Here is an 18914-nt window from a genome sequence, read left to right on the forward strand (position 1 = left end):
GGTGTCCCAATAACTGGGTGATTTTGTGTAAGCTGTTTAACTTCTCTGAGCCTTAGTTTCCTAATCCATACAACCAAAATAGAACCTCTCGTGAAGTGCTATTTTATAAAATGTTTATTCATTTAAAGATTTTTAATTTATTTATCTGACAGAGCACAAGCAGGGGGAGAGGGAGAAGCAGGCTCTCGACTGAGCAGGGAGCCCCATGTGGGTCTCCATCCCAGGACCCTGAGATCATGACCTGAGCCGAAGGCAGATGCTTAACCAACTGAGCCACCCCGGCACCCCTTGAAGTACTATTTTAAGAACTGAGATAATGCAGGTAAAATGCTTGCCGTAGTGCCTGACCCATGGTAAGTGCTCAGTGGCTGGTAACTGCCTCTGCTGTGAATTCATATATGTTGTCTGTGGTCAGAGAGATCTAAGGTGCGTGGTTAGAATTGGCAACCACGTCTTCTATTTTAAGCTTTGAAGTATAGAAATAATTTCAAAATTACCAAAAACTTGCAAAAATAAGAATGGAAATACCTATTATTGTTGTTATAGCTCATTTGTACCTGCTCTCTTTCTGTGTATACATATTTTTTTCTGAGCCATTTGAGAATAAGTTATATAATTTTTGACCTATTAACCCTAAATACTTCACTGTTTATTTCCTAAGAATAGGGATATTATTGGAGAATCCTGGATGGCGCAGTCGGTGAGGCATCCAACTCTTGGTTTCATCTCAGGGTTGAGCCCTGCATTGGGTGGGCTCCATGCTCAGTTCTGAGTCTGCCTCTCCCCATTGCTCTTTCTCTCTAAAATAAATAAATAAGTAAGTAAACTTTAAAAAAAAGAGTAGGGATATTCTTTTTACTTGACCACAGTACAGTTACCAACTTCAGTAAATTTAATATTAATACAATTTTTTTTACAATTTTATGTAATCTGTCATTGTATTCCAATTTTGTCAATTGACCCAATGATGTTCTCTTTTTTAAAAAAGATTTTATTTATTTATGAGAGACACACACAGAGAGAGGCAGAGACACAGGCAGAGGGAGAAGCAACTGCCAAGCAGGGAGCCCGACGTGCGACTCGATCCCGGCACTCCAGGATTACAACCTGAGCCGAAGGCAGGCACTAAACCTCTGGGCCACCCAGGTGTCCTCTCAATGATGTTCTGTAAAGAACTCCTCCCATACAGGTTCCAGGCTAGGATCAGGTGTGTATTTAATCGCCATATCTCTCTTATCTCCTTTAATCTGGAAACATTTTCATAGACTCTCTTTGTTTTTATGACATTGACATTTTTTAATGCTTTTAAAAATTGTTTTAAGTAATCTCTACCCCCAATATGGGGCTTGAACTCACAACCCCAAGATCAAGACTCTCATACTCTACCAACTGAGTCAGCCAGGCACTGCATGACATTGACATTTTTTTTAAAGATTTATTTATTTATTTATGATAGACATAGAGAGAGAGAGAGAGAGAGAGAGAGAGAGAGAGGCAGAGACACAGGCAGAGGGAGAAGCAGGCTCCATGCCGGGAGCCTGACGTGGGACTCGATCCCGGGACTCCAGGATCGCACCCTGGGCCAAAGGCAGGCGCTAAACCACTGAGCCACCCAGGGATCCCTGACATTGACATTTTTGAAGAATACTGTCCTCATGCCCCCCCCTTTTCCCTCTTCAACAGAACATTCCTTATTTGGGTTTTGGTTGAAGTTTCCTCATAATTAATTCAGGTTATGTGTTCTCAGCTGAAATACTACGGCGGTGATGCTGGGTCCTTCTCGGGGTCTCGCGTCTGGAGACACATGTCCATCTGTGCCACATTAGTGATGTTAATTTTGATCACTTGGTGAGAGTATTGTCCAATTTCTTCCCTGTATAATTTTTTTCTGTGCAATGAACAAGCACTTTGTAGGGTAATACTTTAAGACCATGCAAAATTCCTACTCCTAATCAAAAGCCATCGATGATCCTTGTCTGACTAATATTTAACATGATGGTTGCAAAATGCTGATTTTCTAACTCCCATACTCCTTCACGTCACCAGCTGCATATTCACAGTAAATAAGATCTCTCCCTCCTCATCCATTTTATTGTTGTTATTTAGTTATGTTTCTTACTGGTATGGACTCACAGCTTTTCTATTTTTTCAATGTTTTGTAATTTATTACTGTACTTATTATTTTGATTCTCAATTTGTCACAGATTTGGCCCACGGCCCTGTCAAGCTGGTTCCTGTCCTTTTGACATATTCCAGTCATTTATTTTGAGCATTTCCTTAATTTCTGGCATAACAGTATGTTCCAGGCTCATCTTATGCCTACCTTGCTCAGTCCTGAAATCAGCCATTTCTCCTAGGACCTCTGTGCAATACAACCCTTTGACACCAGTTTGCAGTCCCTCCTTTTTTTTTTTTTTTTTGAAGATTGACTTGTTTATTTGGGGGGGAAGGGGCAGAAGGAGAGAAGCAGACTCACTGCTGAGCACAGGGGCTCAATCTCACCACCCTGAGATCATGCCCTGAGCCCAAACCAAGAGTTGGATGCTTAACCAACTGAGCCACCCAGGCACCCCTGTTTGTGGCTCTTTCTATCACACAACAGCTGGGTCAGCCCTGCCAAAAGCAAGGTGATGTTTGTGAGATTTTTGTGGAAAGATGTATCTCCAGGGGTCAGGATAATTTCTGGGGAGTAATGGGAAACAAAGTTGATTAGAAAGTTGTCTAGAGAGCTGGAACTTCTTGTGGTAAGCAAATGGAAATAAATGAAGGTCCCCGATCAAAATTCTCAATTGGAAATCCCAGTAAAAAGAATGTAAAAGGTTGATTTCGTGAAGATTGAATTTTTAAGTTGGGGATAGACTGTACATGGCATTATCAAACAAGTATATTCTTTTATTTTTCTAAAGAGTTTATTTTTAAGTCATCTCTATACCCAACATGGGGCTCAAACTCACAACCTCAAGATCAAGAGACTCATGCACCACCACTCCACCAAACTGAGCCAGCCAGGTACCCTGACAATTCGGTATATTCTTGATTTCCTTATTTGAATAAAAAGAACATTATGTAAAACATCTCTCTCATAATTTCCTTGTGTAATATAGGAGCACAACAGCTAAAATAAGTGAAACCAATAGAAATCCCTATTTTGTTTTTGTCCGTGTAACATCATTTTTTGTGCCAACTGCTTTGGGGGCTGGGGTGGGCTCAGGACTAAACACAAAGAATACAAGTAACTGTTTGGAGCCTCATCTCCTTTCTCTGGCTACCCTCTAGTGGAGGTGAACTGAAATGATACAATGGCCTGAAAATCAATTGCTGGAGGAAAAAGAACCAACTAGGTGAACTAGGTGGTGCAATCATCAGTTAGACCTGGGGGGACTTAAAATATCACTGCATCCAATCCCTTATTTTGCAGGTAGGGAAATTGAGGTCCAGGGAGGGAGGAAGCTACTTACTTGCTCAGTCAAAAGCTAATGGCAGAGCCATAATATATGTTGCTTCCTCGTATGCACCATCATTTTAAAGAAATCCTTGAAACTTTTCTATTAAAAAAAAAAAAACTTAGCCCATTTGGAACCAGCAGAATTGATTTAAATGTTGTAGTACTTTGTCATCCAATATATATTTTTCAGTTTTAATTTTTTTTTTTTTAACGTAGGCTCCATGCCCAGCACAGAGCTTAACATGGGGCTTGGACTCACAACCCCAAGAACAAGATCTGAGCTGAAATCAAGAGTTGGACTCTTAACTTGACTGAGCCACCCAGATGCCTCCAGAAATTCAGTTTTAGGAATGGGGGGGGGGACAGTCAGTAGTTATTCCAAAATACTATACATCTGATCCCATTCCAATTTTTTCTTCAATAACAGCTTTTTAAAAAAGATTTTATTTATTTATTCATGAGAGACAGGGAGAGAGAGAGAGAGAAAGAGAGAGAGAGAGAGAGAGAGAGAGAGGCAGAGACACAGGCAGAGGGAGAAGCAGGCTCCTTACAGGGAGCCTGACGTGGGACTTGATCCCCAGAGTCGGGATCACACCCTGAGCCAAAGGTAGATGCTAAACCGCTGAGCTACCCAGGGATCCCCCAATAACAGCTTTATTAAGATATATTTCATATACCATAAGATTCATACCATAACAGTTTGATAGCTACCACCATTTCTTTCAAAAACACATAGACAAGCTTCTCTTTTAACAGTTGAAAGCTATGGGGCGCCTGGGGTGGCTCAGCAGTTGAGTGTCTGCCTTGGGCTCAGGGTGTGATCCTGACTCTGGGGATCGAGTCCCACATCGGGCTCCCTGTTAGGAGCCTGCTTCCCCCTCTGCCTGTGTTTGTGTCTCTCATGAATAAATAAAATCTTTTTTAAAAACCAGTTGAAAATTATTAGTTTTCTTTTCTCCTTGAATATATACAGCAGTTCCCCCCTTATCTGTGGTTTCGGTTACCTGCAGTCAACATAGTCCAGAAGCAGATGATCCTCCTGATAGGTCATCAGAAGGTCAATAGTAGCCTAACGCTGTCACCACACCTACATCATTCTCCTCACTTCGTCTCATCACGTAGGCATTTGATCATCTCATATCATCACAAGAAGGGCGAGTACAGCAGAGTAAGATAATTTGAGAGAGAATACATTCATATAACTTTTATTATAGTATGTTGTTACCAATTATTCTAGTTTATTCGTTATTGTTTTTAATCTCTTACTGATCCCAATTCATAAATTATACCTTATCATAGGTATGTGTGTATAGGAAAATATAGTGTATATATAGGGTTCAGTAACTGCATTTTCAGGCATCCACTGGGGGGTCTTGGGATATATTCCCCTTGGCTAAGGAGGGACTAACTGTACTTCCATTCCTCTTATCTCAGATTTTTCTCCTAATGCAATATATTTTTATTCTCGAAAGTGTTTATGTTGATCATCCTGTCATACCTCCTTGCAGCACATATAGATACACACATTAAACTTGTATTTTTTATTTTCTGTGACCTTAATGCTCTAAATGTTTAACACTTCTCTTCTGAATAAGTTAGCCATACAGTTATGTTGCTGCACACTTGATCGACATAAATGTAACAATTTTAATAAAAAATTAATAAACATGAAAAGAAAATTTTTATTGGAAATACAGCTCTAAATAAGGTGTATGGGACCATATTTAAGTTAGCTCATATTTCTGTGGATGACTATTTCTTTTAAAAATTTTTTTAAAAGATTTTATCTATTTACTTGAGAGGGAGAGAGAGCTGCTGGGCCTGTGGGGGCTCGGCAGAGGGAGAAGCAGACTCCCTGCTTAGCAGGGGGCCTGAAAGGGGCTCCATCCCAGGATCCTGGGATCATGACCTGAGCCAAAAGCAGATGCTCAACTGACTGAGCCACCCCGATGCCCCTGTGTATGACTATTTCTTACTGCTAAAAGGAGACAGGGGTAAGCCTCAATTTTATTCTTGTTTTTCTTTCCTTTTATAGATATAAGCACTGAGGAACCTTATTCACAATTTTAAGTAGGTGACAATTTTGCTAGAGCAATGCCACTCAATTCTTTGAAACTTTTCCAAGTATATATAAAGAATGCAGTGATCTATTATCGTTATTTTTTTTAAGTAAGCTCCACACCCAGCATGGGGTCGAACTCACAACCCTGGGATCAAGAGTTGCATGCCCTACTGACTGAGCCAGCCAGGAGCCCCAGAGGAGGTACTCCTTCAATTTTGCGTTGAGCAAAGCATTAGAAACCACTCGACTGGCCCCAGCACTAGTATTCTGAATTGTCCCTCTCTTTGTCTCTAGGGAGTTTTTTATATCCTCGGGCTAGTCCTTGTAGTAAATTTTGGGATGGATGAAAAATAGGATTTTCTTTTGTCTGTCAAGGGGAGATACAGGCGCTCATGAAAGGGGAGGCAGGAAAGGAGATTCTGCATGTTGCCTCTTCCTCAGTCAGATGGATTTTAGGAAATGTGAGAACATATGGAAATAGAGAAAATGGAAATTGATTCCTTTAACACTCTGTGCCTATACATGCCTTGGAGAATCTTCATGTACCCTCAGACGTAGGTGTACTTATCTTTACAGCAGGTGCAACCCAGGAGTTCTCACATTTTAGTGCTTATTGGAATTGTTTGGCGAGTTTGCAAATAAGCAAATTCTGGGGCGAGTTGCTTGTGATGCTGATTCAGGAGGTTTGGGGTAGGGCCCAGGACTCTGCATTCTAAGCACACTCTGTTTCCTCCTTCCCAAATGGTGCAGGTTGTCTGTGCTTGACACTCAGGATATCCTGGGCTAGAGTATAGTATAAGATGCAGAGGGACAGTTTGCCTTTTGGCTGCAGGCATATACACATACCCAACCACCTGTGGCCTCTTTTTCTCAGCTCAGGGTCTAGGGCAGGCCACTGAATGAGGCTAAAATAGCCACCTAGTGGGTTCTGTGTGGCCACATAAGCCCCAGGAGAGTGGACAAGCCAATAGCAATTCATGGATGTTGGCTACTGGCAATATCTATCCCTAAATAGCCCATCCTCTACCCTCCCCACACTTTGCTCCTTCCTCACTGGGCAGATGGTAGCTTCTCTGAGATTACTCAGTGTGCTATGATGGGTCCGCAGGCTAACGTCAGGTTGTGTGTCTTTCAGGAATGGCTGTGGACCATGTTATGCTGGTGTCAGCCTATAATACCTATGAGAGCCCATCCTTAAATTTACAAGCTATTTGTTAAAGAATTCTAATTTAAATTGCAAAGAACAAAAATAACAAATAAAATTTAAACGGCAACAAATAAAAATATAATAAAAGCAAAGGTAAAAATACTCAAAACATATCACTAATTATTTTCTTACCTTTTACTGTCAGTCATGATCTTGTGATCATTTATATCTCTTACCTCTGTATGGTGGAAATACCATAGAAAAGTGCACTGCTCTGTGCCTCAGGTCCCCATTAATGTTAAGTCACGCTGATAGCTTGAAAGTGGCCATGGTGAACATTATTTGCACAACAAAAATGGCAAATGCTACAAATCTGGCTTTCTTTTAGAGAGCTCTCTGTTAAAGCACTTATCTGGCCACTCACCTCTGGTTGTTGGACTTGGGAAAATCCACGGCCTTACTTGTCTGCCTCTTAGCCTTTGCCCAAATGAGTTAGCTGGTCGAACTTTCATTCCTAGCTCAGGGATTTTTAAACTTGAAGGTCCAAACAATCTTGTAGAAAGTTTTTCAAAATAGATTCCTGATCCACCCCTGCCCCCATTTCTGTTTCAGTGTGACCCAGGAGTCTGTGTATTTAACAAGCTCCTGGGTGCTTCAGAGGAAGATGGACTAAGCAGACAGACCATAATTTGAGAAGCGCTGCCCCATCAGACTGGAGGAAGAGGAACAGGAAAAAGGAGAAACAAAATGTCCTGTTCTTGACATGATTGCATGAGAGCAAAATGCTTTCATGTAATTGTTTATAAGCTTAAAATAAACCCTTTCCCTAATGGAGATGCATGAGAGCCTGGCTGACTGAACCCTGCCTCTAATGGTTTATTCCTTTCATTTAGTGAATGCTCATGTCAAGGCAAAAATCAAACCAATATAGTCACACATAATTTCCCATCTCTCTTCTATTATTCCAACCTTTTCCACATTGTACTGCGCAATGCAGCAGATAAAATCAGATGGAATATTTGTTGAGCACCTCATACTTATAAGGCCCTGTGATCAATTTTCATACACATTCTAGGGGTCAATCCATAATAATCAACAAGGAAGAGGAATGATCTCTTGTCTTCTGTATTTTTAAAAAACATTTTATTTATTTATTCATGAGAGACACAGAGAGAGGGAGGCAGAGACACAGGCAGACAGAGAAGCAGGCTCCATGCAGGAGCCCAATGTGGGACTCGATACCAGGACTCCAGGATCAGGCCGTGGGCCAAAGGCAGATACTAAACCACTGAGCCATCCAGGGATCCCCATTGTCTTCTGTATTTATTTCACCTCAACTCCCAGGGTTATTTTTTTCTCCCAGGTTTTAAGGCTTTTCACCACCTTCCAGTCCCATTGCCACCTGTGTCTGTCCCAGGTGTTGCAGCCTGTGCAGTCTGCATCCCACTGGCCTCATTATTGGAGGTTCACTCTTATTACACACAGAGCTTCATTAAGACCAACTATACTTTTATTTTTAGCCTCATCCAAAACTTACCCTTTAGAAGAGTCTCCTAAGTATGGACTCTGACTTACCTAAGTGAGATTCAATTTAAGCTGTCTTTGGCCATTATTTTAATAAATTTTACTTATATTCAACAGTTTAAGAAAATAGGTTTAGTTCTTATTCTTTTTACAAAGCACTGCTTTACTAAACACTTCGTTTTGTAAGTAACTTAGATTAGTTTCATGGTCCACTAAAATATATGTAAAATTTGTTTTGGGGTTCAGCAGATTAATACAGTTCATTCCTGTATTTTGGCTCCCTCTGTTTGGTCTGGTCCCAGGAGAAGCACAGTATTGCTATCTGCCATCTGCTGCAATATTCCTCCCCATTCCCCTCAACTAGGGATGGTGAAAATCTAAGCCTTTGTTCTTCTAGGAATTTTTTTTTTCTTCTAGGAATTTTAAGTCATGCTTTTGGTCTTCTTATCCAGATAATGAATAATATACACTGCAATGGTGAGTACCACCTAGGGAGACTATTTATTGATTCTGCTGATGCATGTTTGGGGAAAAAAATTAGAGAAAATGCTTTTCGATATACTGATTTGGATCATGATCAGTTGAATTAGAAATTCTAGGGGTAGAACTCAGTCACTGATTGTGCCATTCTGGTGCCACAGGTCAGAAGTTATAATGTCGGGCAGCCCCGGTGGTGCAGCGGTTTAGTGCCGCCTTCAGCCTAGGGTGTGATCCTGGAGACCTGGGATCAAGTCCCACATTGGGCTCCCTGCATGGAGCCTGCTTCTCCCTCTGCCTGTGTCTCTGCCTCTCTCTCTCTGTCTCTCTGAATGAATAAATAAATAAATCTTAAAAAAAAGAAGTTATAATGTCAGCAGGAACATAAAGACATTAAGAACAAAAACAAATGAATAAACCAACAAAAGCAGACCAGACCTATAAAATACAAAGTGATGGTTGCCAGAGGGGAGACGGATGGATAAAATGGTTGAAGGGGAGCAGGAGATACAAGCTTCCACTTATGGAATGAACAAGTCATGGGAATAAAAGGCACAGCACAGGGATATAGTCAATGATATTGTAATAGCATTGTATGGTGACAGATGGGAGCTACACTTGTGAGCAGAGCATAATATATTAACTTGTCAAATCACTAACTTGTATACTTTAATGTAACACTGTGTCAGCTATACCCCCCCCACACACAAAGAAGCCATTAATAGCACAAAGCCTGACCTGTCCTGGCAGCTGGGTCAGGTAGGTGACAGGTTTGGTTGGCTCAATTGGGGTTCCTAGTTGCTATGGACCCAGCATAGCCAGCCCCAGAAGCAATTTCTTTCCTTTTTTTTTTTAAGGGTTTTAGTTATTTATTTGACAGAGAGAGAGAGCACAAGCAGGGGGAGCAGCAGGCAGAGGGAGAAGAGAAGCATGCTCCCCACTGAGCAAGGAGCCCGAAGTGGAGCTGGATCCCACGACCCTGGGATCATGACGTGAGCTGAAGGCAGACGCTTAACTGACTGAACCACCCAGGCACCCCTCCAGAAGCAATTTCTATCTCCCATATCTGCTTCCCTTTCTTCCAACATTTTCCAGTGCCCCATTTTTCTAATTAGAAATTCTGACAAAGATATTTATGTCTATATCTACCATTGTTACTTACAGTAATAAAATACAGGTACATCTTGAATGTTCCATAGATTGCTTAAACTGTGTCCATATGATGGAACATTTATATACCATTAGAAAATGGAAACTGCACATATGTAGCATATCATTCAAATTACCTTGTATAATTGTATTAGCTCTTAAGAATATATATGCATAAAGTAAATATACTAAAATATTAGTATTGGTTATCTCTGAATTACAGTATTATCGGGGATTATTTATACTGTTTGGTATATGTCAAGTTTTCTATGATGAGAAAGTATTAAAGTAAAATAAATATAATTTTAAGTTAAAAGGGATTTCTTATGAATTTGTGTCAGCCTATACATCTGGTACACCAGCAACTGAATCCTCTCTAATGTCTAAGCCTTGCTACTAGTCCCAGCATATCAGCATATATAACCCAACTCTGCTCCCACAAATGCTGCCCCAAGGGTAATATTTTGCATGTAAATAGCCCTTAAATCATGGCTTCTTTATAGATTTTTACCAAATCCTCTTAAGATTTAGGTTTCTCACAAAACTGAAAGTTGAGTATACGTGTCACAGATCTTCATGTCGTTTATGTCGTTGCATTGACCTGAAGAGGCTTTACTATCAATTCTAATAGTGGGAAAGCTTTCTATTAAGGGTGTTCTGACTGTGACTTTTGAAGGAAAGGGCTGTGGCTTATTATCTTTCTATCCTTTCCAGTACCTGGTATAGTAGGAACCCAGAAAATAAGCAATAAAATGACTGAAATTGTAATTGTAACTCTTTCATGAGTATCTGAGATCCAAAGCATACATATTATAGATGGTTCAAGGCAACCTAGGTGATTATCTGAAAATTATTTGCTTTGAAATTTTCCCGTGTTGTTTTAGCCTCAACCAGCTGCTTCAAACTTGGTTCACGCAGTTTTGAAATTCTGGTGAGCTCTTCAAAAGTACATCAAAAATATATTTTGTCAGAGAAATTAGGGTTACGTTTGCCATTAAATACCAAAAGTTTTTACAGAAATCAGCAAGCTGATCTTAAAATTCCCATGGAAATGCAACTGGCCCAGAACAGCTAAAACAATTTTGAAAAGGAGAAACAAAGATAGAAGACTTATAGTTCCCAGTTTCAAAAGTTAGTACAAAGGTAGAGTAATCAAGGCAGTTTGGCACTGAAATATGGATAGGCATATAGATCAATGGAATAGAATTAACCTTTACATTATGGTCAAGTAACTTTCGACAAGGATGCCAAAACAATTCAATGGGGAAAGAATCTTTTCAAGAAATGATGCCGGGAAAACTGAATATCCATATGCAAGAGAATATATGTACAACATACATAAAAATTAACTCAAAACAGATCATGGACCTAAGTGTAAGAGGTAAAACCATAAGACTTTAATGAGAAATCTTAGGAATAAATCTCGAATTCAGCAGTGGTTTGCTAGATATGACATCAAAAACAACGACAAAAGAAATCGATATATCAAAAAATTTTTTAAAGATTATTTATTTATTCATCAGAGAGAGAGAGAGAGAGAGAGAGAGAGAGAATGGCAGAGACACAGGCAGAGGGAGAAGCAGGATCCTCGCATGGAGCTTGATGTGGAATTGATCCCCGGACCCTGGGATCACGCCCTGAGCCGAAGCAGACGCTCAACCACTGAGCCACCCAGGCATCCCTTGAAATATCAAAATTAAAAAGACTTTTGCTTCAAAGGACACATCAAGGTAAAAATATTTTCTTTTTTTAAAAATATTTATTTATTTATATAGTCACACACACACACACACACACACACACACACACACACACACACAGAGGCAGAGGCATAGGCAGAGGGAGAAGCAGGCTCCATGCACCGGGAGCCCGATGTGGGATTCGATTCTGGGTCTCCAGGATCGCGCCCTGGGCCAAAGGCAGGCACTAAACCGCTGCACCACCCAGGGATCCCGGTAAAAATATTTTCAAATCATATATCTGATAAGGGATTTGTATCCAGAATACCTTATATTTTTATATTTTTTAAGATTTTATTTATTTGTTCATGAGGGAGAGACAGACAGACACACAGACAGACACAGGCAGAGGGAGAAGCAGGCTCCATGCAAGGAGCCCGATGTGGGACTCAATCCCAGGACTCCAGGATCACACCCTGGGCCGAAGGCAGGCGCTAAACCGCTGAGCCACCTAGGGATCCCGATGTATCCAGAATATTTTAAAGTCCTCTAACAAAAAATGAGTAGGAAATATCAGAAAGGGAGACAGAACATGAGAGACTCCTAACTCTGGGAAACGAACAAGGGGTGGTGGAAAGGGAGGTGGGTGGGGGGTGGGGGTGACTGGGTGACGGGCACTGAGGGGGGCACTTGATGGGATGAGCACTGGGTGTTATGCTATATGTTGGCAAATTGAACTCCAATAAAAAAAAAGAAAAAAAATAAAGTCCTCTAACAAGTCAATAACAAAAAGAAAAATAACTCAATTTAAAAATGGGCAGAACATTTGAATAGAAATTTTCCCAAAGATGTACAAATGCTGAGCAGGCACATGAAAAGATGCTCATCATTATTAGTCATTAGAGAAAGGCAGATCAAAACCATAATGAAAATGGACTTCACACCCACTAGTATAGCTATAATAAAAAAATTGACAATAACCAGTGTTCATAAGGTTGTGGAGAAACTGGAACTCTCACACGCTGCTAATGGAAATGCAAAATGGTGCAGCCATTGAAGAAAACAGCTTGGCAGTTCCTCAAAAATTAAAAAGTTACCATATGACCAGCAATTTTATTCCTAGCTTTATACCCAAGAGAATTGAAAACAAATATCCAGATAAATGCACAATGGAGTTGTAGAAATGAAATGGAATAAAGTCCTGATATATGATACAGCATGGATGAAGATATTAACTAAAAAAAGCCAGAGACAAAAGAACACATATTTAATCATTTATGTAAAATGTCTAGAATAAGCAAATCACAGAAATAGAAGTAGATTAGTGGAGCTGGAGCTGGTGAATGGAACTGGCAAGTGATTGCTATGGGTACAGGATTTTTTATTGGGGTGATGACAATACTCTAGACTTGGTGGTGATGGTTCCACCACCAAGACTATTGAGTTATACACTAAATGGGTGTATTTTATGGTATGTGAATTATATATCAATAAAGATGTTTAAAAGTGCATGAGACGAGGGGAACCTGGGTGGCTCAGTTGATTAAGTGACTGCCTTCAGCTCAGGTCATGATCCCAGGATCCTGAGATCGAGCCCTGCATCAGGCTCCCTGCTTAGCTCCCTTTGCCTCCTCCTGCTTGTGCTCGTTCTCTTTCTCTCAAGTAAATAAATAAAATCTTAAAAAATAAAAGTTCATGAGAAAGAATGACTTTTGATTTTAGACATGACTAAACACCACACACATATACACACACACACCTGACCCTTGAACAATGCAGGGCTTAGGGGTGCTGAACCCCCATGCAGTCAAAAATCCACTTATAATTTTTGACTCCCTAAAAATTTAACTACTAATAGCCCACTGTTGGCTGGAAGCCTTACTAATAAGATAAATACAGTTGTTAATCAAATAAATAGTTGATTAACACAATTTCTATGTTGCATATATTACACTTTCTTACAATAAAGGAAAAAGAAAATGTTAAGAAAATCATAAGGATTATTATCTGAGTATCTCTTTACTTTGGTTATTAATTGATATACTTGGCAGCTCTCACATTAGGGGCATAAATATCCATGGTTGTTAGGTCTTCTTGTTGGATAGACCCTTTAAGTATGATATAGTGTCCCTCTTCATCTCTTATTACAGTCTTTGGGGTAAACTCTGGGAAACAAACAAGGGGCAGTGGAAGGGGAGGCAGGCGGGGGGAAGGGGTGACTGGGTGATGGGCACTGAGGCAGGCACTTGACAGGATGAGCACTGGGTGCTATTAAGTTGGCAAATCGAACACCAATAAATAAATATATAAACATATATATTTTTATAAAATAGGATGGAAACAGGAAGAAAAAAACAAAATAAAAATCATAAGGAAAATACATTTATAGTACTGTATTTACTGTGCTTACAGGGGCACCTGGCTGGCTTGGTCGGTAGAGCATGTGACTCTTGATTTCAGGGTTGTGAGTTCAAGCCCCACACTGGGTGTAGAGATTACATAAAAACAAAGTTTTTAAAGAAAAAAAAATCTAGGGGCACCTGAGTAGCTCAGTGGTTGAACGTCTACCTTTGGCTCAGGTTCTGATCCCAGGGTCCTGGGATAGAGTCCCACATCAGGCCCCTTGCAGGGAGCCTGCCTCTCTCTCTGTCTCTTATGAATTAATAAATAAAATCTTAAAAAAAGAAAATCTTGTATGTGGACCTGCACAGTTCAAACTTGTGTTCCCATGTTAAGAGCCAATTATATGTATGTGTATGTATATATAATAATGTACATGTACATTAATGTACATGTATATATAATGTATACACACACATATATATAAACTTATAAGCCGGGATCCCTGGGTGGCGCAGTGGTTTGGCGCCTGCCTTTGGCCCAGGGCGCGATCCTGGAGACCCGGGATCGAATCCCACATCGGGCTCCCGGTGCATGGAGCCTGCTTCTCCCTCTGCCTGTCTCTCTCTCTCTCTCCCTCTCTCTGTGACTATCATAAATAAATAAATTTAAAAAAAAATAAACTTATAAGCCTTGACATTCTATTCTACACCATCAGTTTGTTTCATGTTTGTGATTGTTTTATTATTTTTTAAAGATTTTATTTATCCATTCATGAGAGACACACAGAGAGAGGCAGAAACATAGGCAGAGGGAGAGGCAGGTTCCCTGTGGGGAGCCTGATGCAGGACTCAATCCCAGGACTCCGGGACCATGACCCGAGCCAAAGGCAGACACTCAACCACTGAGCCACCCCAGGTGGCCCCTGATTTTGTTTTAGATGATTTTCAGGTATAACTCTATGTGCATGGCCTGAAAAAAACATAGCCAGAGGCTGATTAATATTTCTAATTTCCCTTTTCCTCTTTTTAGTATAGTTTTATCATTTTTAAGATTTTAAATAAAATGACTGTTGAGACCATGTTATGGACTGATTTATATTGCTCCCAAATTTATAGGTTGAAACCCTAATCCCTAATACCACGGAATATGACTATATTTGGAGATAGGGCCTTTAAAGAGGTGATTAAGTTAAAGTGAGGTCTTAAGGTGAGATTAATGCAATTTTATTGGTGTCCTTTTAAGAAGTGGAGATAAGGACATAAAGAAAGGCATCAGGGGCACATGTGCACAGAGGGATGCCCATGTGAAGAGGCAGCATGAGGGCAGCCATCTGCAAGCCAAGGAGAGAGGCCTCAGAAAAAACAAAAGTTGCCAGCATCTTGATCTTAGACTTTTAACTTCCAGAACTGTAAGAAAACAAATTTGTGTTAAGTCACTCAGGGTGCGGTATTTTGTTATGACAGAACTAGCAAATGAATGCAGGCAGACTCATTTGCAACTCAGTTATGGGCTGTCGGGTTAGCCTCTATGAAGATCCACAGCATGAATCCCAACCACCAATATACTCAACTTTTAAAAAAGCATCCTCTCTCATTAAGAGAGGATTAAATTATTTATGATTAAATTATTCATAACTAAGAAATGACTATCTTTGAAAGAATGGCTTTCCTATCTTCTAATGAATTACTAATTCTTTATGTCACTAAACTGTGTATTCTCAAATATTTGTTTTTTGACAATTCAGAATACTGCTTATATATAAGCAGAGTGTAATCAATACCTGTTTGCATGTTGAATTAGATAAGTGGGTTTTTACTAACCATTCTTTATACATAAATATGGATTTATATACTTTATATATATAAATTCTTTTTTTTACCTTATTTATATGTGAATATAAATATATCCCCCCTCTCTTCCCATAAATGGTTCGGCACTGAGGTAAGAGAAGATGACCCCTTTAATCATATAAACATAGTCTTAACAAAATTATCACTTTCCTGTTTCTATTAAGACTCCTGGCAAGACCTTGACACAGATTAAGCACTTGATGTTTGCTGAATGAGTGAAACCTCCACGCAATACCAGGACAGAACTGTAAAACTGCTTTAAGAAAATGCTTAGCATCTGAAAGCAACGCAGGAAGTGGTCTACAGAAAACTGCCACAGCTTGCTTATTAAATAAGGATGGCTATGTACATAATCAAATCCCAAATGATTTTAATTAGAGGGACAGAATAATATAATCTAATTATTAAAAAGATAATATGGGTGGGGGAAAAGGTGCTCACCTAAGTAACTTTGGAAAACAGTTCTGTGACCAGAACTATGACACCAAAGATAAAGACTATACAGAAAAACTGGACTCCTGTTGGTAAAGTTGTTTCTCATGGGGATATAGGTTACCAATTCTAAAACCATTGAATGTGTTGTGCTGGGATTGAATAAATAAGTAAATGGATAGTAAATGGTGGGAGCCAGGTTTCTCTGTTGGAGAAGGAGGTTATTAATAAGCAAGAGGAAACTAGAATGATCCACGTATTAATGGATTAGAGACGTCAATAAGAACTTATAATATTGATGGTTACATAGAAATGTTTCTAGATATTTATATATATATATATATTAGCATACACACATTTATTTCTTTGCTCTGCCAGATGAGAAAGTCTAAGAGAAATGACACCTGGGAGAAACGAGCACATCTAACACCCAGATCTTGGTTTCTAATATCCTTCTCCAATAAAGGGAACCAGGGCTCCTCGATTAAATGGCTGGGGCAGGAAAGATACAAGATGATCCTAGAGCATCTTGGAGTGACAGAAAGTAAGGAAATGCTAAAAAAAAAAAAAATAGGGGATGCCAACTGGACACAGAAGCCAGCTTGAAAGAATTCCTAAATACAAGGCTGGAACAAGCTGAACAACAAAATAATACAGTATTGGTTTACAAGTCAAAGCATAAAATAAATACCCACAAACCCATGCTAACGTAAATAAAGGGTTGAGTTAAATAAATAAATAAATAAATGAATGAATGAATGAATGAGAAGAGACCTATCACCCACACTTAACAATACCAAATAAGTTGTATAGTTACTTGCCCCAAAGGAGGTTTGGGCTGTGCTTAGTGATTCATTTCCAAAGGGTAGATTTATAGAAAAAAAGAAAAAATTAACTCTATAGTAGAGAAACCTGAAAAACACTACTACCTCAGCCAGGTTTTAAGTCATGTTGATAGTATGTATCCTTAGTAGGATGAAATGAAAAGAGCAATTTACCTCTGTGGTCTTCCTTCCAAAAGTCCATAAACCCAGTCAAATCATGAGAAAACACCAGACAAACCCAAACCCAGGGACATTCAACAAAATACTTGACCAATACTTCTCAAAACTGTTGAGGTTATCAAAAGCATGAAAAATCTGAAAAACCATAATGGCTAAGAGGAACCTAAAGAGACCTGACAACCACATGTAATATCATATCCTGGATTAGATCCCAGAACAAAGACATTAGGTTAAAAACCAGTGAAATCTGAAGAAAGCATATAGTTTAGTTAGTAATAATGTACCAAATGTTGGTTTTTTAATGTGAAAAATGTACCACAGTAACGTAAGATGTTAACAGAGAAAGTGGTACAGGAGTTACACGAACTCTTTGCCAACTTTTCTGAAAACTTAAAACTATTTTTTTAAACTTATTTATTTATGAGAGACATATATATATAGAGAGAGGCAGAGACACAGGAGGGAGAAGCAGGCTCCATGCCAGGAACCCGACACGGAACTCGATCCCGGGTCTCCAGGATCACGCCCTGGGCCAAAGACAGGCGCTAAACCGCTGAGCCACCCAGGGATCCCCTAAAACTATTTTTTAAAGAAAAAGATGTATATATTTGGGAGGAGGGAAGGGTCAGAGAGAGAATCTACAGCAGACTCCACGCTGAGGACAGCAGAGCCCAATGTCAGGCTCAATCCCACGAGCCTGAGGATCATGACCTGAGGCAAAAATCCAGTCAGATGCTTAACCTACTGAGTCACTCAGTTGCCCCTTAATATTCTAATATAAAATGTGTATTTAAATTAAGAAAGCATAATAGGCCTAAATGCAATATGGTATTCTGGGTTGGATCTTAGAACTGAAAAAGACACTAAGTGGAAAAACTGGTACAATTTGAATAGTCTGGAATTTACTTAATAATAATGTACCAGAGTTGGTTTCTTAGTTTTGACTAATGCACCATGGTAATATAAGATGTTAACATTAGGAGAAACTGAGGGAATCCTATATAGGATCCCCATATATTCTTTGCAACTTTCTGTTCATCTAGTTACTTTAAAATGAAAATTTTATTTAAAAAATGTAATGCAGGGTAGCTGGATATAGGAGCAAACTATCTGCTTGGAACACCCTAGCTAACTTACACGATGGCATTTGATTTGTTTGGGACTCTGTGATAGATCTTTTTCCCTTCAAGTCTATATCCCATCTCCCTTAATCCCCTCACATCGGCCCTGCTCCACCAACCTGAATGTATTTCATGTGCATAAATCTATACCAGAAAAGTGGCTGTGGTTAATAAGGGGAGCCTGAGTTCCCCAGTAGCATGGCGGACTCAAATCTAGAGAACAAAACAGGCAAAGCTTCAGAACTGAAGGCAACAGGACAGCAGTTGAGGGGGGGGGGTGTCTATTAAGCTGGAGTTAACCCAAAGAAGACAGTTAAGATTTTTTGGGGAATAAGACAAAGATTTCAGGCTGGGAGGAAAGGACCAGAGACCAGGGAAAATGTCACCATGGAGAGTACTCCATTTTCTCTGCCTTACTCTGGCTTACTTATAAACTCTGTTACCCATATTATCCTTGCTGCTTGTAATATTAGATGAACAAAGATTGGCCTGAGATCAAGTGGCTGCGATGAGTTACCAGGAAGGGCAGAACAGACAGGGGTTAGGGTGAGAAGGGGCATTTCTAGGTCCACAGCCACAAGACAGTTCCAAGCCTCTTACTTGTTTCTGTGGGAATCTTCTCCGCCAGACTGTAAGCTCTTCTGGCACAGGAATGTTGCCTTACTCTTCTCTAGTCCCAGC

This window comes from Canis lupus, chromosome X, assembly GCF_048164855.1.
Source record: "Canis lupus baileyi chromosome X, mCanLup2.hap1, whole genome shotgun sequence".
Lineage (NCBI taxonomy): Eukaryota > Metazoa > Chordata > Mammalia > Carnivora > Canidae > Canis > Canis lupus.